Below are 23,420 nucleotides of genomic sequence, written 5' to 3' on the forward strand. Positions count from 1 at the left end.
CAACTGGCATATTTTCTCATTGGTCTTCGGGTTGATCAGCTCACGGTACAGCCTCCCTTGGTGTAGGTAAAGCCGTTTCCGTTCCTTCCACAAGCGTTGGGCTTCGGCTGGGGCGGCAGGGTCTATTCCCATAGCACCCTGTTCCACCAGAGTCTTGACGAGGTGAACAGCCGGCGCTTGGTCCTGAGCTTCCTGCCACTCTTGACTAGGCCGTGGGTCCAGGTCCACCCGTTGCTGATGTACTTGTACCCTCTCAGTAGGCGGCTGGTGAAACGCAGGCAACTCGATCTCCTCGAGGTCGTCATCCTCGCACCCCTCTTCTGACAAATGGGGCATTCGGGAGAGTGCATCAGCATTTATGTTGACACGACCGGCTCGGTACTTTATGGTGAAATCATAGTTGGCTAGCCGGGCTACCCACCGCTTCTCCAGCGCGCCCAACTTGGCCGTGTTCAGGTGAGTCAGCGGGTTGTTGTCCGTAAACGCGGTGAATTTTGCTGCCGCCAAGTAGTGGCGAAACCGCTCCGTGATAGCCCATACCAGCTCCAAGAGCTCGAGCTTGAAGGAGCTGTAGTTCTCAGGGTTCCTTTCAGTCGGCCGGAGTTTTCGGCTAGCATAGGCAATCACCTTCTCCTTCCCATCCTGGACCTGGGATAGGACCGCTCCTAGCCCCACGTTACTGGCGTCGGTGTGGAGGATGAACGGGCGCCCATAATCAGGGTACGCCAAGACCTCTTCTCTGGTCAAGGCCGCCTTCAGCTGGCAAAAGGACTCCTCATGCTTGTCCTCCCACAACAGTGGGGCTCCAATGGGTCTACCACCTTTGGTCTGTCCCACGAGGAGATCCTGCATGGGGGCAGCCATCTTCGTATACCCCTTTATAAAGCGCCGGTAGTACCCCACCAGGCCCAGAAACTGCCTTACTTCCCTCACTGTAGTTGGTCTCGGCCAGCTCTGGATGGCAGTAATCTTCTCAGGGTCGGGGGCGACACCGTCTGCACTCATCACGTGCCCTAGGTACTGCACCCTGGGTTTCAGCAGGTGACACTTAGAGGGCTTCAATTTCATCCCGTACTTGGCAAGGGACGTAAACACCTCGGCCAGGTGCTCCAGATGGGCTTCGTACGTCTGGGAATAAACAATCACATCATCCAAGTACAACAGGACGGTCTCGAAGTTTAGATGTCCCAGACAGCACTCCATCAGCCGTTGGAAGGTTCCGGGGGCATTGCACAGCCCGAACAGCATGCTATTGAATTCGCAGAGCCCCATCGGGGTGGTGAAGGCGGTCTTCTCCCGGTCCTCTGGAGCCACGGCCACTTGCCAGTACCCGCTGGTGAGATCAAGGGTAGAGAAGTAGTTTGCCGTTCTCAGTGCAGCCAAAGACACTTCGATACGAGGCAGTGGGTAGGCATCTTTATGGGTTATTTGATTAATCTTCCGGTAGTCCACACACATCCGCATGGTACCATCCTTCTTCTTGACCAGTACCAACGGAGCGGCCCAGGGACTACAGCTGTCCCGAATAACCCCTGCCTCCTTCATATTCCTCAACATATCTTTGGCACACTGGTAATGTGCAGGGGGAATAGGTCTATACCTCTCTTTGATAGGGGGATGTTCACCGGTGGGGATGTGGTGTTGGACCCCTTTGATCTTTCCAAAGTCTAGGGGGTGCTTACTGAAAACCTGTTCGTACTCCTGCACCACCCTATATACCCCTGCTCTGTGATGTGTAGGGGTATCATCAGTGCCTACATGTAGCTGTTGGTGCCACTCCTTTGTCTCCCCTTGGGGTGGGGAAGTGCTAGTGGTAGGTGGGAGTGTGGATGGACTGGCTTCATGAATAGTGTGAGGGTCCAGGGTGAGCAGCTTGGCAATGGTGGCATACCGGGGAAGCCTGACTTCTTCCTCTCCACAGTTCAACACCCTCACAGGCACTCTCCCTTTCTTCACATCCACCACCCCGCGGGCGGCCATTACAGTGGGCCAATGATCAGAGGGTATGGGCTCCATCATGGCCGGGTAATCACGCCCCTGTGGCCCTACTGCTGCCCTACACCAAATCATCATCTCACTCCTAGGGGGCACAGTCAACGGCGCTACATCCATTACTCTCACTCCACCAATCTCCCCTCCTGTTGAGCTTACATGCTGGCGGTACATCAGAGCCCGGATCTCACGCTGCACAGCTCGCTGCCGGCTTCCTGCTGCTGTGGCGGCCAGCTGTTGTAATAGGGTCAACACATCAGTCATACAGTGCTCCATCACATTGGTTCCTAGCACTATCTTCGGGTTATGATCACTGGGTTCATTCATGATCACAATCATACCCTGATGTTGTAGTTCAGCTTGCCCCACAGTCATAGCCACTTGTTTATACCCCACTTGGGTCAATGGAAGTTCATTGGCAGCAATCAGTGTTATACTAGTATTTGGGGGCGCCAGTTCGTCCGTTCCCCAATACCGCTGATACAACGTGTATGGTATGGTGTGGTTACCTGTGATCCAGTGTCCAAGAGAGCCATCACCGGTATACCGTTCACAACCACGGGGATGATGGGTCGGGCCCCGATATATCGATCTCGCCAGTCCGGGGGGCCACGATGTTCTACTCCTGAGGATTGGCCCGGGGCCCCAGGGGTTGCTCGTTTAACGGGCACTGTCGGAAGTAGTGACCAGGCTTACGGCACTTGTAGCAGATTGGAGGTCTGCTCCGCGGGTTATTAGCACTTCTCCGCTGCATCCAGGGGACATCCTCGGGGCTGTCAGCAAGCTGTATCTGCACTGGAGGCTGAGATCTGGTCAGAGGTTGTAGTGCAGCAAGGATCTTGGCGAGGTCTCCGTCCATGCGACGGACCTGGGCTGCCAGTTCTTCCACTGTGCTGCTTGGGGCTGTAGGTATTGGAGAGGTTGGTAGGGCAGGGGCCGCCACAACGGGGGCCGTCTCGACGGGCCACGAGGCAGGTTCCCGAACTTCTGCAGCTGGGGGCTGTAGCGCTTTAATAGCCTGTTCCTTTAACACAGCAAAGTCCACATCCGGGTGTTCCAGGGCCCACAGCCGGAGCTGTTTACGATCCTCAGGGGACCTCATCCCCTGCGCAAATTGCTCCACCAACATCTTGTTGCTATCCGCCTCATTAATAGGATTCGCCCGCTTCAGCGTGCGGAGGGCGGTTTGCAGACGTAAAGCATAGTCCCGAATGCTATCCCCAGCCCGTTGTCGGCACTGGTAAAACTGCATCCTCAGCTCAGCTTCAGTCCGGGTCTCAAAGGCAGTCTGTAGCTTCTCAAAGATGGTGGCTACAGAGAGCCGGTCCCCCTCGGCCCAGGTCTCCGCTTCCTGCTCAGCCGCACCGGTTAACTGGCCTAGCACTATCGCCGCACGTTGCTTATCAGTCAGGGGGTACAGCTCTAGCAACGGGTTAAGCTTTTTCCGGAAGGCCTGTAAGGCATCCGGTTTACCGTCATACTGCGGTAGCCAGGCAGCTCTGGGCGCATAGGGCAAGGAGAACGGCATGACCTGAGCGAGCGCGGGGGCCGCGGCACCTCCCGCCAGTACGGCCGGGGCCTGGGCAGGCCCATTCCCATCCGCGGGTGCCACTGCGGCTGCGACCACTGCTCCTCCAGCGGCTCCGTCGGGCGCAGACATCTTGTTTCCGTCCCCCTTAGCTCTTTCCGGCCCCTCCTCTCTCGGGGCGGGGTTTTGGCCTTCGCGCCTCTGCTACTCGAGAAGACGCTCGAGCGGGAACTTTTCGCGCCAAAGATGGCGACTTCTGAAATTTTTCAGCCGGACACCTCCGGCAGTAACAAGGCGCACCTCTACCAGACGGCAGAGCGGTAAGATCCTGTTCGTGACGCCAAGTTGTCGCGGGCGGGGAGGAAGGTGTCAGCACACTACGCTCACCCCTTCTGCTCGGGTCCGGCAGCTGCTGCTCAGTGGTGGCTCGAGCAGTGGGCCGGATCCCGGGGGTTCCCGAGCGGCGCTCCTCGCCCGTGAGTGAAAGGGGGTTTGTTGGGTGTGGGGATAGTTTATTGTCCGTGACGCCACCCACGGTTGTGGTGATTTCACCACCGCTGCTCTATAGGCCCGGGGACGATGGTGTGTAGCAGCAAGATGTTGCGTTGCCCCTCCGTGGGTAGGGGTTGGTGATCCCGGGGCCCGGTGATGGTGAGGGAGGTGCAGGGCCTGGTGGGCGCAGGTACGCGGGGGCAGCGCTGTGCCTTGCGGCACTGTGGTACTCACTCAGCCTGAGACGTTGACACAGTTTTACGGTAAACCACACGGCTGGAAAGACGGTTCCCACGGACGGCTGCACTTGCTCTCCCAGTAGGTAACGGTGATGTCCCTCTGACCTGCACCTGATGTTTCTAAGTTGGTAGCGATGAGTTCCCACCGGTAACCCGCTCCCCGGCTTCAAGCTGGACCGGAGGAGCTCTACTTTGCCCGCAGACGCTGGCCCTGAGGAACTGGTGCCTTGGCGGTGGCGGTGTTCCTCCTTAATGGTCGGACTGTTGCCTTCAATCGAGACTTGGTTGTTGGGGGATCGACGTCCCCTTCACTGACAGATTCGGCAAATTATGGCGACTCCTAGCCTTGCCGAGGTCCGAGAGGCCCCTGCCCTGGTGCTGACTGTCCTTTGCACGCTGCTCCAGACCGCCGGGTCACTACCCGTCCGCGGTCCTTCCAGGAACTCCCGACGAACAGTCACCCCTCTGGACAGTCACCGTCGTTGCTGACCTTGCTGACCCTGTCCTGCACACAGCTGGACTACTTCAGGCTTTTCACTCTCTTTCTTTTCTGTCACCACTCTTGCTTTCCTCCTTTACCACTTTACTTTCTTTACTTCACTCAAGCCCTGCTTGGGCTAAACTTAGCTGTTTACTCAAGCTCTCCCTGAGCTGTTCTGCCTGGTACTTCCCGCCTCCAGAGCTGTGAACTCCTCGGTGGGCGGAGCCAACCACCTGGCCCACCCCCTGGTTTGAATCATCAGCCTCTGGAGGAAGGCAACAAGGATTTTTGGTTAGCTTTGGTGTTCCTAACTGGGATGTAGGGTGTGGTGGTGTGATGACCTGTGACCCCTGGCTTGCCCAGGGCGTCACATACAACTGGGGCACAACTGCTGCCACTGAAGGGGTGGGTGTGTGTGGGGCCCAATTTTTGGAAAAAAGGGAGACTCCGCTTGGAGTAACCCTTGCTTACAGTGTTTTTAAAAAGGAGCCAAGATGAACAGAGCTGGGATCAGGAAAGACTTTGCTACCTACCCCGGTGTCATGCTGGGGACGGTTAATTATGGCGTATTTTTGAATGTGCTTGATGCAAATCTAGCTGTGAAGTGTACAACTGGGGCACAACTGCTGCCACTGAAGGGGTGGGTGTGTCTGTGGGGCCCAATTTTTGGAAAAAAGGAGACTCCGCTTGGAGTAACCCTTGCTTACAGTGTTTTTAAAAAGGAGCCAAGATGAACAGAGCTGGGATCAGGAAAGACTTTGCTACCTACGCCGGTGTCATCCTAGGGACGGTTAAGATTGGCGTATTTTTGAATGTGCTTGATGCAAATCTAGCTGTGAAGTGTACAACTGGGGTACAAGTGCTGCCACTGAAGGGGTGGGTGTGTGTGGGGCCCAATTTTTGAAAAAAAGGGAGACTCCGCTTGGAGTAACCCTTACTTACAGTGTATTTTTTTATAAAAAGGAGCCAAGATGAACAGAGCTGGGATCAGGAAAGACTTTGCTACCTACCCCGGTGTCATGCTGGGGACGGTTAATTATGGTGTATTTTTGAATGTGCTTGATGCAAATCTAGCTGTGAAGTGTACAACTGGGGCACAACTGCTGCCACTGAAGGGGTGGGTGTGTCTGTGGGGCCCAATTTTTGGAAAAAAGGGAGACTCCGCTTGGAGTAACCCTTGCTTACAGTGTTTTTAAAAAGGAGCCAAGATGAACAGAGCTGGGATCAGGAAAGACTTTGCTACCTACCCCGGTGTCATCCTGGGGACGGTTAAGAATGGCGTATTTTTGAATGTGCTTGATGCAAATGTACCTGTGAAGTCTACAACTGGGGCACAAGTGCTGCCACTGAAGGGGGTGGGTGTCTGTGTGGCCCAATTTTTGGAAAAAAGGGAGACTCTGCTTGGAGTCACCTTGGAGTGTTTTACATGATTTTAGAAGAGCGTGCCATGCCTATATCTGTGTCTCCTCCTCTTATTCCTTGTCCAGCTCTTTTGTTTTCGCATGAGTATATGTCCTTGTCACTTTCCCATGTGTTTGTGTTGTGTTGTGAGTTGTTTGTCACCTTTTGGACACCTTTGAGGGTGTTTTCTAGGTGTTTTTATGTGTTTGTGAATGCCTGACATTGTTTCCTATGCGGTTGGAGCTCGGTTCGTCGAACGTTCGACGAACCGAACTCGAACGGGACCTCCGTTCGACGAACCGAACTCGAGCCGAACCACGACCGGTTCGCTCATCTCTAGTAAAAATACAAACCGTTGTTCATCAGTGTTTTGGATCTGAGTTCCATCAGTGTGTCAGATTTTACGATAAACAGTATGGCTTCTCCTATTCATTGCCATGTTTATCATGGGCAAAACACAGATAACACAATGATGCCATTTGTGTTTTGTCTGTGATTTTCACGAATACATACACTTGCATCAATTGAGTAATTTTGATCTATGACTTGAATCAAAAATGGACGTTAGTGTATTTTTTTGCTGACACACATGGAGAGTCATTAACACAGATGGAACACGTACGTGACTCACAAACGTCTAAATGAGGCCCGTGCCTATGAACAATCCAACAGTCTCAATGTGGTAGTGGACACTGCATTCTGAACTGTTTCCATTCTGTGTAGCATGGCGGTCTGAACCCGAATTGTTACTTATTATCACCCCTACACCATTGCGGAAATTAAATTGTATTATTTTATCAGTATAACGAGACATTTCAGGACACAAATGAGCTTTTATTGTCAGTAGTGTTTAATTGCATTTGTTTTAGTGCATCACTTTAATATATCACATGTCCATATCTGCCATTACTCAGAGTATTTAGGCTTTATCAATTATGCTATCATGCCTCTACATGAACTTGAACCTGCAATTATTCCCGCTCCATGACAGACTGTATATGTCCAATGGAAAAAAAGAACTTGGCACATATATCTTGTTAAAGGGAACCTATCAGGTGCAATATGCACCCAGAACCACGAGAAGTTCTGGGTATATATTGCTAATCCCTGCCTAACTGTCCCTGTATACTCTAGCATAGATAAAGGGATCTTTAGAAAAAGTATTGGTTCCAAGTTCCCAGAAACCGGTGTCACATCCATCAGCACCACAAAACCCAACCAACACCTCACATCATGACCTGTCAGACACACCAGTGGGTTGGTCTAGCTGGAACAGGGCCACCCACCTAGGGGTCAGGAGGGACGTAGTGAGTTGAGAGAGAGCCCTCAAAGTGAGAGGAGCTGGAGTGTTAGCTCCCGGGGAGCTAGAAAGACCAAGATTGGGTCGCAGACAGTGGTCCACGACAAAAGGAGTCGGGGACCGGTAGCAGTGACATTGGACAAAGGTGTGACAGACATAGTCTTGGAGGACTGTCGGTGTGACGCCCTGGACCCCAGGGGTCACAGGTAACAACACCTACCACATAACACCCCCCCATCCCTTGTGAGGACTCACCAGTCACCCGAAAGGGAGACTTGATGCCTCCCTCAGGGCAAGTAGGGCACACCAGGTGGGCGGAGTCAGGCGGAAAGGCACGCCCACCGAGGAGACTACTGTCCTGAGGCAGGAAATTAAAACAGTCTAGTTTTGGAGTTGTAGAGTGTGACAGTGAGAGGAGTAGAGTGGTAGAGCTGTCACGGACCCGGGTAGGAGCCTGGGACCCTTGAACCGTCAGGCAGGCAGACGGTGGTGGCTGCCTGCAGGAGTACCGGTACAGCAACCGGCGGAAATGTAGGGACCGGGCCAGGGTTGGAGCCCGCCGGCCCTGAACCAGGGAGTTAAGAGTGTACTGGAGCACCAGAAACCGGGTACTCAGACCCCATCCTATCTTAGAAGCCACTGAGTATAGGCAAATTAACTGATTGCTGGCTGGACCTCACAGGTTCATCCTCACCCAAAGTCCCGAAAGAAGGCAAAAGCCCACCAATACCGGGTGAGAGCCACCGCCAAGGGCCAAACATCCGACGGGCCAGCGCCTGCGGGCAACCGAGGGCTCCTCCGGCAGCTCAATGCCGGGGAGCGGGCTACCACTGTCCAGGCAGGGGAGCCGAAAACCTCAACAAGAGGTGCAAGGGAAAGGGGCCACCATCAACCTCACAGGAGGACACAAGCAGCCGGCTGTGGGACCCGACCATACCCGAACTTTGGTTTACCAGTGACTCTGAGTGTGAATTAATCATGAGTACACCAGTGCCATCTGTGCATGACACTGCACCGCAGCACAGCACCCTGCACTCTGACAACTACACCGTCCCGACCCGTAGGACAACAACGCGGCCCCTCCCGGCTGCGCGCCTCGTCCCACACCACCACCACCCCCACTGCCTCCCCTTAACAGAGCGACGTGGCCCCCGGTCCGGAGGCGCTCGTGCCACCGACAACCCGAGCCCGGACCTTGAGCGGCTCGGCCCGAGCAGCGGAGAAGTGGCCGGGCCCCTCTCAGGGCGGTACATCAGCACCAGAAAGCCCAAAAGAACTGACCAGTATCGAGCACGACGGGATACAGGACCCTAGGTCAGGAACCAATTAAACGTCCTGACAATTGACCTGCAGAGGAAGGGGACCTTCAGGGACCTTCCCAGAGAGCTCAGAGACTGAGGGCATCAGCACACCACAGGGGACAGAGTTTTCCAGAAAAAGCAACCCACGGAAGTCCCAAGTGCCAGCCCTTAGGAGCAAGACTTCACTTAAAAACTGAAGAACGGGACCTTACAGCTTCGAGCTATAGGGACCCACACGGACCCGAAACTGTGGACGGAGGAAGGCTCCGGATTACTATGTGACACCGGTGGGACCGGGTACTTGGACAGGCTCTCCGCAGCAATATTCATTATTGATATACTGTTGATTTTGCAGGCGTAAAAATATCCTTGAGTGAAATCATTATGCTCTGATGCTACTTTGATGTTAATGCGCGTGTTCAATTATTTGGGGCATGCGCAGTATGTCTCTATGACTTATAACCAGATTTTGGTTTGTTTATCTGTGTAGCTATGATACCGGACATGCGCGGTCTCGATAGGTTGCTCTGCCGCACTATTTTTCTAAACCCTTCTATGTATTATGTGGGCTACTAATATGCTTCTTTGATGTGTGCGGCGTACATTGGCAACAACCGGGTGATGATTACTGCTATATCATCTGTAGTTCAGCTCGTATGAACATGCACAGTATGTCCCTATGACTTTTAACCGGATTTTAGATAGGCTGCTCTGCCGCACTATTCTTCTAAACCATTATATGTATTATGTGGGCTTCTAATATGCTCCCCTGATATGTGCGGCGTATACCGGCAACAACCGGGTGATGGCTACTACTATATCTTCTGTAGTTTAGCTGATATGAGCATGCGCAGTATTCCTCCATGACTTCTAACCGGGTTTAGACATGTATACTTTTGTTGCTATGATAACTGACATGCATGGTACTGATAGGTTGCTTTGCCACGTTATCCTCCTAAACTATCTCATGTATCACTTGGGCTATTAATGTGCTCCCCTGAGGTGTGTGGTGCATATCAGCTACTATTGGGTACTTGTTATTACTATTTCATCTTTTGCTTACTTTATATGAGCATGCGCAGTGAGCACTAATGCAGTACTTCCTGTTAGTGACGCTGAAATTCAATCTCGCATGCCCTGATTTCTTGGACATACGTCTTACACAGTTTTTAGATTCTACATGTTTCTTTTCATCGTATGAGCATGCGCAGTGATCTCTGACGCCTTACTTCCAGGTTCCCCGGACACCAGATTGCGCTGCAGTATTACTGCAGTATTATTAGTAGAGTTGAGCGCGGTTCGTGGTTCGTGGTTCTCCAGTTCGCGGTTCGAGTGATTTTGGGGGCTGTTCTAGATTGAACTAGAACTCGAGCTTTTTGCTAAAAGCTCGATAGTTCTAGATACGTTCGAGAACGGTTCTAGCAGCAAAAAGCAGGGCTTTTGACAGCTACAGTGTGCAGGAGCCATCGCTGGCAGCCTGCCACAAGCTGGTAACCAAGATAAACATCGGGTATCCAAGCAAAGCGATTTGGTTAGTAACCCGATGTTTATCCTAGTTACGTGCAGGAAGCCCACACTTCCCCGCTCAGCTCGCTCCGCCCCCTCCTGCCCGCGGCATGTACACACGTACACACACACACACACACACATACACACACACACACACTCTGCACACACACTCTGCACACATGGTCCCGCTCGGCTTACCTGCAGTGATGAAGTCCCGCCATCCCGACCTCAGCGCTGTCACTGTCCTCCATGGCCGCCGCTTGTCACATCACCTTCTCTCGCTTCCGACCCGAGACTGACTAGCGGTGACGTCACGGGCCTCTCGCGATACTTGGCTGTGAAGGCGGCGGTCATTGAACTCAGTGACAGGTGCTGTCGGCAGTGCAGGAGATCAGCGCAGGTAATGTACCTCGCTGACAGCAGCACTTGTCATCCCCTGCAGTGACCTGGGCTGACCCATTGATGTTAGCTCAGGTCACTGCATTGCTCTCCCAGCCAATGGGGAACATTCTGCTCTTCATTGACTGGGACAGTGTGGATCGTCATGGCAACCCCTTGAATTACACCAGACCTGCATTTGTTTTTCTTTCTAATAAATTGGTTAAAGAGGGAATGTTTTGGGGAGTGTTTTTTCAAATAAAAATGTGTTTGTCGTCTATTTTTTTTTATTACTGACAAGGTTGGTGATGTCGGGTATCTGATAGACGCCTGACCTCACCAACCCCAGGGCTTGATGCCAGGTGACATTACACATCTGGTATTAACCCCATATATTACCCCGTTTGCCACCGCACCAGGGCACGGGATGAGCTGGGGCGAAGCACCAGGATTGGCACATCTAATGGATGCGCCACTTCTGGGGCGGCTGCGGCCTGCTATTTTTAGGCTGGGGAGAGTCCAATAACCATGGACCTCCCTAGTCTGAGAATATCAGACCCCAGCTGTCTGCTTTACCTTGGCTGGTGATCCAATTTTGGGGGGACCCCTACGTGTTTTTTTTTTTTTTAATTATTTAATTTAAAATAACAGCGTGGGGTGCCCTCAGTTTTGGATTACCAGCCAAGGTGAGGTTGCCAGCTGTGGTCTGCAGGCTGCAGCCTTCTGCTTTACCCTAGCTGGCTACAAAACTAGGGGGAACCCTACGTCATTTTTTTTTCATTTTTTTGGCTAAATACAAAGCTAAGCACCCCTTAGTGCCACATGAAAGGCACCAAAGGGTGCAAAATTACAAAATGCAGGAGAGTGGGACATTATGTGTCTTTCTGCCATTATAATGACAGAAAAGACTGATATGAAGTGCACAAGCACAAGAAAATCACCAGAGCTGTGAAAAGCAGTAGAAAATGGCACTGGAGGGAACATGTGACCGCCTCATGTAGGATGAAGCTATGGACCCTGGGTAAATTTATGCATTTACCCTCCTTCAGTTTTTTTGCAGTACACAAAAAAAACGGAAGGCACACGGATGACAAACAGATGACATACGGACCGTCTACGGAACGGAAACGGATGCCACACGGATGCACCCGTGAAAAAAAACGGACTGTTTTTTGCAGACCGCAAAAATGGATCGGTCGTGTTAATGTAGCCTTATTCTGATCTGCCGTTTATAAACAGCAGGCAGAAATAAGTGAATAACGCCCCCCGGCGTCAGAAAATCTCCGGGGTTTCAGGGCTAGCTGAGACCCTGGAGATCATGATTCAGGACGGTTTTTCCGGTCCCCGCTCACGTGATCACAGGTATACACCGTACACCGATGATCACGTTACAGCGCCGGTAAAAAATTATTTATCTCCCATCTGGTATGAACAAACACTTCTTCTCCACTTCTTCTCCACTTCTTCTCCACTTCTCCACTTCTTCTTCACTTTTTCTCCACTTTTTCTCCATTTTTTCTCCATTTTTTCTCCATTTTTTCTCCACTTTTTCTCCACTTTTTCTCCACTTTTTCTCTATTTTTTCTCCACTTTTTCTCCACTTTTTCTCCACTTTTTCTCCACTTTTTCTCCATTTTTTCTCCACTTTTTCTCCACTTTATCTCTATTTTTTCTCCACCTTTTCTCCACTTTTTCTCCATTTTTTCTCCACTTTTTCTCCATTTTTTCTCCACTTTTTCTCCACTTTTTCTCCACTTTTTCTCCATTTTTTCTCCACTTTTTCTACATTTTTTCTCCACTTTTTCTCCACTTCTCCACTTCTTCTCCACTTTTTCTCCACTTTTTCTCCATTTTTTCTCCATTTTTTCTCCACTTTTTCTCCACTTTTTCTCCACTCTTGCTCCACTTTTTCTCCATTTTTTCTCCACTTTTTCTCCACTTTTTCTCCATTTTTTCTCCATTTTTTCTCCACTTTTTCTCCACTTTTTCTCCACTTTTTCTCCACTTTTTCTCCATTTTTTCTCCACTTTTTCTCCACTTTTTCTCCATTTTTTTCTCCACTTTTTCTCCACTTTTTCTCCATTTTTTCTCCACTTTTTTTCCACTTTTTCTCCACTTTTTCTCCACCTTTTCTCCACTTTTTATCCATTTTTTCTCCACTTTTTCTACATTTTTTCTCCACTTTTTCTCCACTTTTTCGCCACTTTTTCTACATTTTTTCTCCACTTTTTCTCCACTTTTTCTCCATTTTTTCTCCACTTTTTTTCCACTTTTTCTCCACTTTTTCTCCACCTTTTCTCCACTTTTTATCCATTTTTTCTCCACTTTTTCTACATTTTTTCTCCACTTTTTCTCCACTTTTTCGCCACTTTTTCTACATTTTTTCTCCACTTTTTCTCCATTTTTTCTCCATTTTATCTCCACTTTTTCTCCACTTTTTCTCCACTTTTGCTCCACTTTTTCTCCATTTTTTCTCCACTTTTTCTCCACTTTTTCTCCATTTTTTCTCCACTTTTTCTCCACTTTTTCTCCATTTTTTCTCCACTTTTTCTCCACTTTTTCTCCACTTTTTCTCCACTTTTTCTCCATTTTTTCTCCACTTTTTCTCCACTTTTTCTCCACTTTTTCTCCATTTTTTCTCCACTTTTTCTCCACTTTTTCTCCATTTTTTCTCCACTTTTTTTCCACTTTTTCTCCATTTTTTCTCCACTTTTTCTCCACTTTTTCTCCATTTTTTCTCCACTTTTTTTCCACTTTTTCTCCACTTTTTCTCAACCTTTTCTCCACTTTTTATCCATTTTTTCTCCACTTTTTCTACATTTTTTCTCCACTTTTTCTCCACTTTTTCGCCACTTTTTCTACATTTTTTCTCCACTTTTTCTCCACTTTTTATCCATTTTTTCTCCACTTTTTCTCCACTTTTTCTCCATTTTTTCTCCACTTTTTCTCCACTTTTTCTCCACTTTTTCTCCATTTTTTCTCCACTTTTTCTCCACTTTTTCTCCATTTTTTCTCTACTTTTTCTCCACTTTTTCTTCATTTTTTCTCCACTTTTTCTCCACATTTTCTCCACTTTTTCTCCATTTTTTCGCCACTTTTTCTACATTTTGTCTCCACTTTTTTTTCCACTTTTTCTCCATTTTTTCTCCACTTTTTCTCCACTTTTTCTCCACTTTTTCTCCACTTTTTCTCCACTTTTTCTCTACTTTTTCTCCACTTTTTCTCTGTTCTTTTTCTATCGGTCGGTCTACCCATTAGTAGAGTTGAGCGCGGTTCGTGGTTCGTGGTTCTCCAGTTCTAGGCTCGAGTGATTTTGGGGCATGTTCTAGATCGAACTAGAACTCAAGCTTTTTTGCAAAAGCTCGATAGTTCTAGAAACGTTCGAGAACGGTTCTAGCAGCAAAAAACCAGCTAAATCCTAGCTTGGTTTCTGCTGTAATAGTGTAAGTCACTCTGTGAATCACACTATTATGACATTTCAGTGTATACTGTGCGGGAACAGCGCCTTCAGATCACTGCTGTTTGTATAATGGCGATCGCCATTTTTTTTTTTTTTTCTTGTCTTCCTTCCCTAAGCGCGCGCGTCTTGTGGGGCGGGCCAGCATGTCAGCCAATCCCAGACACACACACAGCTAAGTGGACTTTTAGCCAGAGAAGCAACGGCATGTGTGATAGGATGTCCATGTCACATGTCCCTGCATTATAAAAACGGACATTTTCCTCCAGGACGCCATTATCTCTTCTGCGTCTTTGGTGTCAGACATCACTGTCGCAGCTCCGTCCTCCTGAGTCCTATCGCCGATACAGCTGTATGCGCTCCATACACAGCGTTAGACAGCTTAGGGAGAGCACTTTCTAGCAGTCCTTTTAAGGGCTCAAACCGGCAGGGTCAGAGTTAAGGTGACAGGTCCTGAAAACAGCGCCAGCGTCTGTGTAGCCAAGGTCAGGGATTTCCTCCCTGCATTTCCCTATTAGGAGGGATAGAAAGGCAGGCTTCCATTCCTCTACCCAGAGCCCCAAAATCCTGGCACTGTACCCTCCTGTCCTCTGCACACTCCAACTCATTATAACTAAGCCATTATACTAGCAAACACTCAGTGTACCTAGTGGCATCCTATCTGTGGCTATTGGACTTTGCTATAGTCCCACTAGTGCAAAGACATTTGCAGAGCGCGTCTGCCTGCATTGCACACTCCAACTCATTATAACTAAGCCATTATACTAGCAAACACTCAGTGTACCTAGTGGCATCCTATCTGTGGCTATTGGACTTTGCTATAGTCCCACTAGTGCAAAGACATTTGCAGAGCGCGTCTGCCTGCATTGCACACTCCAACTCATGATAACTAAGCCATTATACTAGCAAACACTCAGTGTACCTAGTGGCATCCTATACGTGGCTATTGGACTTTGCTATAGTCCCACTAGTGCAAAGACATTTGCAGAGCGCGTCTGCCTGCATTGCACACTCCAACTCATTATAACTAAGCCATTATACTAGCAAACACTCAGTGTACCTAGTGGCATCCTATACGTGGCTATTGGACTTTGCTATAGTCCCACTAGTGCAAAGACATTTGCAGAGCGCGTCTGCCTGCATTGCACACTCCAACTCATTATAACTAAGCCATTATACTAGCAAACACTCAGTGTACCTAGTGGCATCCTATCTGTGGCTATTGGACTTTGCTATAGTCCCACTAGTGCAAAGACATTTGCAGAGCGCGTCTGCCTGCATTGCACACTCCAACTCATTATAACTAAGCCATTATACTAGCAAACACTCAGTGTACCTAGTGGCATCCTATCTGTGGCTATTGGACTTTGCTATAGTCCCACTAGTGCAAAGACATTTGCAGAGCGCGTCTGCCTGCATTGCACACTCCAACTCATGATAACTAAGCCATTATACTAGCAAACACTCAGTGTACCTAGTGGCATCCTATACGTGGCTATTGGACTTTGCTATAGTCCTACTAGTGCAAAGACATTTGCAGAGCGCGTCTGCCTGCATTGCACACTCCAACTCATGATAACTAAGCCATTATACTAGCAAACACTCAGTGTACCTAGTGGCATCCTATCTGTGGCTATTGGACTTTGCTATAGTCCCACTAGTGCAAAGACATTTGCAGAGCGCGTCTGCCTGCATTGCACACTCCAACTCATTATAACTAAGCCATTATACTAGCAAACACTCAGTGTACCTAGTGGCATCCTAAACGTGGCTATTGGACTTTGCTATAGTCACACTAGTGCAAAGACATTTGCAGAGCGCGTCTGCCTGCATTGCACACTCCAACTCATTATAACTAAGCCATTATACTAGCAAACACTCAGTGTACCTAGTGGCATCCTATACGTGGCTATTGGACTTTGCTATAGTCCCACTAGTGCAAAGACATTTGCAGAGCACGTCTGCTTGCATTGCACACTCCAACTCATGATAACTAAGCCATTATACTAGCAAACACTCAGTGTACCTAGTGGCATCCTAAACGTGGCTATTGGACTTTGCTATAGTCACACTAGTGCAAAGACATTTGCAGAGCGCGTCTGCCTGCATTGCACACTCCAACTCATTATAACTAAGCCATTATACTAGCAAACACTCAGTGTACCTAGTGGCATCCTATACGTGGCTATTGGACTTTGCTATAGTCCCACTAGTGCAAAGACATTTGCAGAGCACGTCTGCTTGCATTGCACACTCCAACTCATGATAACTAAGCCATTATACTAGCAAACACTCAGTGTACCTAGTGGCATCCTATACGTGGCTATTGGACTTTGCTATAGTCCTACTAGTGCAAAGACATTTGCAGAAAACGTCTGCCTGCATTGCACACTCCAACTCATTATAACTAAGCCATTATACTAGCAAACACTCAGTGTACCTAGTGGCATCCTATCTGTGGCTATTGGACTTTGCTATAGTCCCACTAGTGCAAAGACATTTGCAGAGCGCGTCTGCCTGCATTGCACACTCCAACTCATGATAACTAAGCCATTATACTAGCAAACACTCAGTGTACCTAGTGGCATCCTATCTGTGGCTATTGGACTTTGCTATAGTCCCACTAGTGCAAAGACATTTGCAGAGCGCGTCTGCCTGCATTGCACACTCCAACTCATGATAACTAAGCCATTATACTAGCAAACACTCAGTGTACCTAGTGGCATCCTATACGTGGCTATTGGACTTTGCTATAGTCCCACTAGTGCAAAGACATTTGCAGAGCGTGTCTGCCTGCATTGCACACTCCAACTCATTATAACTAAGCCATTATACTAGCAAACACTCAGTGTACCTAGTGGCATCCTATACGTGGCTATTGGACTTTGCTATAGTCCCACTAGTGCAAAGACATTTGCAGAGCGCGTCTGCCTGCATTGCACACTCCAACTCATGATAACTAAGCCATTATACTAGCAAACACTCAGTGTACCTAGTGGCATCTTATCTGTGGCTATTGGACTTTGCTATAGTCCCACTAGTGCAAAGACATTTGCAGAGCGCGTCTGCCTGCATTGCACACTCCAACTCATTATAACTAAGCCATTACACTAGCAAACATTCAGTGTACCTAGTGGCATCCTATCTGTGGCTATTGGACTTTGCTATAGTCCCACTAGTGCAAAGACATTTGCAGAGCGCGTCTGCCTGCATTGCACACTCCAACTCATGATAACTAAGCCATTATACTAGCAAACACTCAGTGTACCTAGTGGCATCCTATACGTGGCTATTGGACTTTGCTATAGTCCCACTAGTGCAAAGACATTTGCAGAGCGCGTCTGCCTGCATTGAACACTCCAACTCATGATAACTAAGCCATTATACTAGCAAACACTCAGTGTACCTAGTGGCATCCTATACGTGGCTATTGGACTTTGCTATAGTCACACTAGTGCAAAGACATTTGCAGAGCGCGTCTGCCTGCATTGCACACTCCAACTCATTATAACTAAGCCATTATACTAGCAATTTTTGCTGCCAGTTTAAGGGCCGTAGTTGCATTGTCAGGGATATTTATTCTTTATTATTCTGCTGTTAGTAAAGCTAGACCCCCGCTGCAATCTTCACCACCTCTCAATTTTTACTACCACATTTTCAGTCCACAATCTTGTCGCAATCAACATGAGTGGCAAAATGACAGATGCTGGTGGAAAGGGGAAGAGGCGTGGTGGAAAAGGCAAAAAAGGTTTTGTCTGTGGGGAAGGTGGCAAAGCTCCATTATCATCTGCTGAAGATAGACCATCTACCAGCAAAAGTAAGATGTCTACTACTTACCGTGGACAATCCGATGTGCTCCCTTTTTTACGGACACGAACAACAGGAAGAAAGGTAGATGATGGGCAAAAAAGGAAAATGCTTGAATGGATCTCAAGTGGTCCAACAAGTGCCCTCTCAGCCACTTCAAGTACCGCATCCAAAAAACACCAGTCCTCTGAGTTGTCATCCCAATCACACTTGATTTCTCCCAGCTCTGAAGTCTCCATCAGCCCTGCACAGTATGGTGAAACTGAGATGGCTGAGTCTGCAGAGCTGTTCAGTCACACTATAGCCTGGGAATCAGAGGTCTGCTCCCAAGCTACAGTGAGTACAGAACAGGAAATGGTCTGCAGTGATGCCCAGAACCTTTGTGAGTCTGATTCAGGCCGTGAGGACCAAGTTTCTGAGCATAATGTTGACCCTTTGTCACAAACTGTAACACCTGTGGTTATAGACAATGAGGAACATACTGATGAAGATGAGACGCAGATACCCGATTGGGATGACAACTTAAATATTCGGTCAGGGCAAGAAGAGGCTCGGTCTGAGGGGGAGGGGAGTGCAAACACAACAATTGATGATGAAGTTCTAGATCCCACCTACTGTCAACCCCCAGTCAGGCACTCGAGGAGGTCAACAGAGGCGGTGGAGGAGGATGCAACCGACGACGAAGTTACCTTGCGCCTTCCTGGACAGAGTCGGAGCACTGGTAGCACGTCTACAACTGCATCCTCAGCCACCACTCTGCCTATGAGCATTATTCGGGGTGGATCAACAGGTCGCATGGCCTCTAAGCCTTGCCTAGCCTGGTCCTTTTTTGACATAGAAAAAGATCGCCCAAATTATGTGATCTGTAAACTTTGTCATGATTCTCTTAGTAGAGGTCAAAACCTCAGCAGTTTGACAACTTCTTCCATGAATCGTCACATGAATAAATATCATAGGTCCCGGTGGGAAGCTCACCGTGCTGCAATGCGGCCTAGCGGAGCGAACCATCCACCGCCTGCCCCTTCCAGTGCATCCGCGCGCTCTTCATCTTCTAGGACTGTGGGGACAGCTGTCACACCTGTTTTTCCACGCACAACTTCCACCACTGTAACCGCAACAGGCAGTTTGCTTGGTAGGTCGTCAGTTGGTTTGGAAGGGGAAACAAGTGAGTGTGTACAGCTCTCTCAGACATCGATAGCACCAACGTTGGATGAAGGCAACATCATGTCTCCGCCTGCACTTTCCTCACAAACCTGCATTTTTCCAGGGACACCCTACTCAACACCGTCTACACACAGCAGCCAGATCTCTGTCCCTCAGATGTGGTCAAATAAAAGGCCACTTCCTGCGACCCATGACAAAGCTAAGAGGTTGACTCTATCCCTCTGTAAGCTGTTGGCTACAGAAATGCTGCCTTTCCGCCTAGTGGACACACAGGATTTTAGAGACCTTATGTCTGTCGCTGTGCCCCAGTACCAGATGCCTAGTCGCCACTACTTCTCTAAGAAAGGTGTTCCCGCGCTACACCACATCACCGCTTCCTTGAGAAACTCTGTGTGTGAACGGGTGCATTTCACCACCGATACTTGGACCAGTAAGCATGGACAGGGACGTTACATGTCGCTGACTGGGCACTGGGTAACTATGGTGATAGATGGTGAAGGGTCTGCTGCACAAGTCTTGCCGTCCCCACGACTTGTGTGTCAATCCTCTGTCTGTCCAAGTTCCGCCACTGCTTCTGCATCCTCCACCTCATCTGGGTCCTCCACCTCCGCCCCAAGCCTGCCTGGTCAGGCCACCAGCGTTCTCACTGCGCAGAAGGAATCACGCACCCCTTATTACTATGCTGGCAGCAGAGCGCAACGGCATCAGGCGGTCTTTAGCTTGACATGTCTTGGGAATAAGAGTCACACAGCTGAGGAGTTGTGGTCAGCTCTGCGGTCCGAGTTTAATAAATGGTTGTCTCCACTCAACCTGCAGCCTGGTAAGGCCGTGTGCGACAATGCTGCAAACCTGGGTGCGGCCCTTCGCCTGGGCAAGGTGACACACGTACCTTGTATGGCTCACGTGTTGAACCTTGTCGTGCAGCAATTTTTAACACACTATCCCGGCCTAGATGGCCTTCTGAACAGGGCACGAAAACTGTCTGCTCACTTCCGCCGTTCAAGCGCCGCAGCTGAGCGACTTGCATCGCTCCAGAAGTCTTTCGGCCTGCCGTTCATCGCCTGAAATGCGATGTGGCGACACGCTGGAATTCAACTCTCCACATGTTACAGCGACTGTGGCAGCATCGCCGTGCCCTGGTGCAATACGTCATGACGTATAGCCTGGGCCAACGAGATGCAGAGGTGGGGCAGATCACCCTGATGGAGTGGTCTCAGATCAAGGACCTATGCACCCTTCTGCACAGTTTCGACATGGCGACGAATATGTTTAGCTCTGACAATGCCATTATCAGCATGACGATTCCAGTCATTTACATGCTGGAGCACACGCTAAACACTATTCGGAGTCAGGGGGTGGGACAACATGAAGGGGAGGAACTACAGGAGGATTCATATGCGCAAGGGACAACAACATCACCAAGGTCCAGACGTTCATCATCACCAACGCAGCAGGCATGGGACCATGGGGGACAGGGATCGACAAGGGCGCATAGTAGCAGGCGAAATGTTGAGCAAGGTGCAGGAGAACATGAAGAAATGGAGGACGAACTGTCCATGGACATGGAAGACTCAGCGGATGAGGGAGACCTTGGTCAAATTTCAGTTGAAAGAGGTTGGGGGGAGATGTCAGAAGAAGAAAGAACGGGTAGCACCTCTATGCCACAAACACAGCGTGGACTTGGTCCGCATGGCTGCGCAAGACACATGAGTGCCTTTTTGTTGCACTACCTCCAACATGACAGTCGTATTGTCAAAATTAGAAGTGATGATGACTACTGGATTGCCACACTATTAGATCCCCGGTACAAGTCCAAATTTTGTGACATAATTCCAGCCATAGAAAGGGACGCACGTATGCAGGAGTATCAGCAGAAGCTGTTACTCGATCTTAGCTCGGCTTTTCCACCAAACAACCGTGCAGGTGCAGGGAGGGAATCTCCCAGTTGTAACTTGACAAACATGGGACGGTCTCGTCATCTTCAACAGTCTACCCGTACCAGTAGGACCGTATCTGGTGCTGGTAACAGAAATTTTATGGAATCTTTTCATAATTTTTTTAGACCCTCTTTTGCAAGGCCACCAGAGACAACAAGTCTGACACATAGTCAACGGCTGGAGAGGATGATACAGGAGTATCTCCAAATGAACATCGATGCCATGACTTTGCAAATGGAGCCTTGCTCCTTTTGGGCTTCAAATCTAGAAAAATGGCCAGAGCTCTCCAGTTACGCCTTGGAGATTTTGTCGTGTCCAGCTGCCAGCATTGTCTCTGAACGTGTCTTCAGTGCTGCTGGGTGTGTGCTCACAGAAAAGCGCACGCGTCTGTCCAGTGACAATGTGGACAGACTGACGTTCATCAAAATGAACAAGTCATGGATCCACAAGGAATTTACTACCCCTGTGTCATCCTGGGGAGAGTAAATGCTTGTGGATTTGGAATGTGCTTGATGCAAATCAAAACATCCTGTTTGCAACTAGGGCACAAGTGCTGCCACTGATGGGGTGTCTGTGTGGCCCAATTTTTGGAAAAAAGGGAGACTCCGCTTGGAGTAACCCTTGTTTGCTGTGTTTTTAAAAGAAGCCAAGATGAACAAGTCATGGGTCAGCAAAGACTTTATCTACCTACCCCGGTGTCATGCTGGGGACGGTTAATTATGGCGTATTTTTGAATGTGCTTGATGCAAATCTAGCTGTGAAGTGTACAACTGGGGCACAACTGCTGCCACTGAAGGGGTGGGTGTGTGTGGGGCCCAATTTTTGGAAAAAAGGGAGACTCCGCTTGGAGTAACCCTTGCTTACATTGTTTTTAAAAGAAGCCAAGATGAACAAGTCATGGGTCAGCAAAGACTTTATCTACCTACCCCGGTGTCATGCTGGGGACGGTTAATTATGGCGTATTTTTGAATGTGCTTGATGCAAATCAAAACATCCTGTTTGCAACTAGGGCCCAAGTGCTGCCACTGATGGGGTGGGTGTCTGTGTGGCCCAATTTTTGGAAAAAAGGGAGACTCCACTTGGAGTAACCCTTGCTTGCTGTGTTTTTAAAAGAAGCCAAGATGAACAGAGCTGGGATCAGGAAAGACTTTGCTACCTACCCCGGTGTCATCCTGGGGACGGATAAGAATGGCGTATTTTTGAATGTGCTTGATGCAAATCTAGCTGTGAAGTGTACAACTGGGGCACAACTGCTGCCACTGATGGGGTGGGTGTCTGTGTGGCCCAATTTTTGGAAAAAAGGGAAACTCCGCTTGGAGTAACCCTTGCTTGCTGTGTTTTTAAAAGAAGCCAAGATGAACAGAGCTGGGATCAGGAAAGACTTTGCTACCTACCCCGGTGTCATCCTGGGGACGGATAAGAATGGCGTATTTTTGAATGTGCTTGATGCAAATCTAGCTGTGAAGTGTACAACTGGGGCACAACTGCTGCCACTGAAGGGGTGGGTGTGTGTGGGGCCCAATTTTTGGAAAAAAGGGAGACTCCGCTTGGAGTAACCCTTGCTTGCTGTGTTTTTAAAAGAAGCCAAGATGAACAGAGCTGGGATCAGGAAAGACTTTGCTACCTACCCCGGTGTCATCCTGGGGACGGATAAGAATGGCGTATTTTTGAATGTGCTTGATGCAAATCTAGCTGTGAAGTATACAACTGGGGCACAACTGCTGCCACTGAAGGGGTGGGTGTGTGTGGGGCCCAATTTTTGGAAAAAAGGGAGACTCCGCTTGGAGTAACCCTTGCTTTCTGTGTTTTTAAAAGAAGCCAAGATGAACAGAGCTGGGATCAGGAAAGACTTTGCTACCTACCCCGGTGTCATCCTGGGGACGGATAAGAATGGCGTATTTTTGAATGTGCTTGATGCAAATCTAGCTGTGAAGTGTACAACTGGGGCACAACTGCTGCCACTGATGGGGTGGGTGTCTGTGTGGCCCAATTTTTGGAAAAAAGGGAGACTCCGCTTGGAGTAACCCTTGCTTGCTGTGTTTTTAAAAGAAGCCAAGATGAACAGAGCTGGGATCAGGAAAGACTTTGCTACCTACCCCGGTGTCATCCTGGGGACGGATAAGAATGGCGTATTTTTGAATGTGCTTGATGCAAATCTAGCTGTGAAGTGTACACCTGGGGCACAACTGCTGCCACTGAAGGGGTGGGTGTGTGTGGGGCCCAATTTTTGGAAAAAAGGGAGACTCCGCTTGGAGTAACCCTTGCTTGCTGTGTTTTTAAAAGAAGCCAAGATGAACAGAGCTGGGATCAGGAAAGACTTTGCTACCTACCCCGGTGTCATCCTGGGGACGGATAAGAATGGCGTATTTTTGAATGTGCTTGATGCAAATGTAGCTGTGAAGTGTACAACTGGGGCACAACTGCTGCCACTGAT

The sequence above is a fragment of the Anomaloglossus baeobatrachus genome, chromosome 4 (assembly GCF_048569485.1).
Source record: "Anomaloglossus baeobatrachus isolate aAnoBae1 chromosome 4, aAnoBae1.hap1, whole genome shotgun sequence".
Classification (NCBI taxonomy): domain Eukaryota; kingdom Metazoa; phylum Chordata; class Amphibia; order Anura; family Aromobatidae; genus Anomaloglossus; species Anomaloglossus baeobatrachus.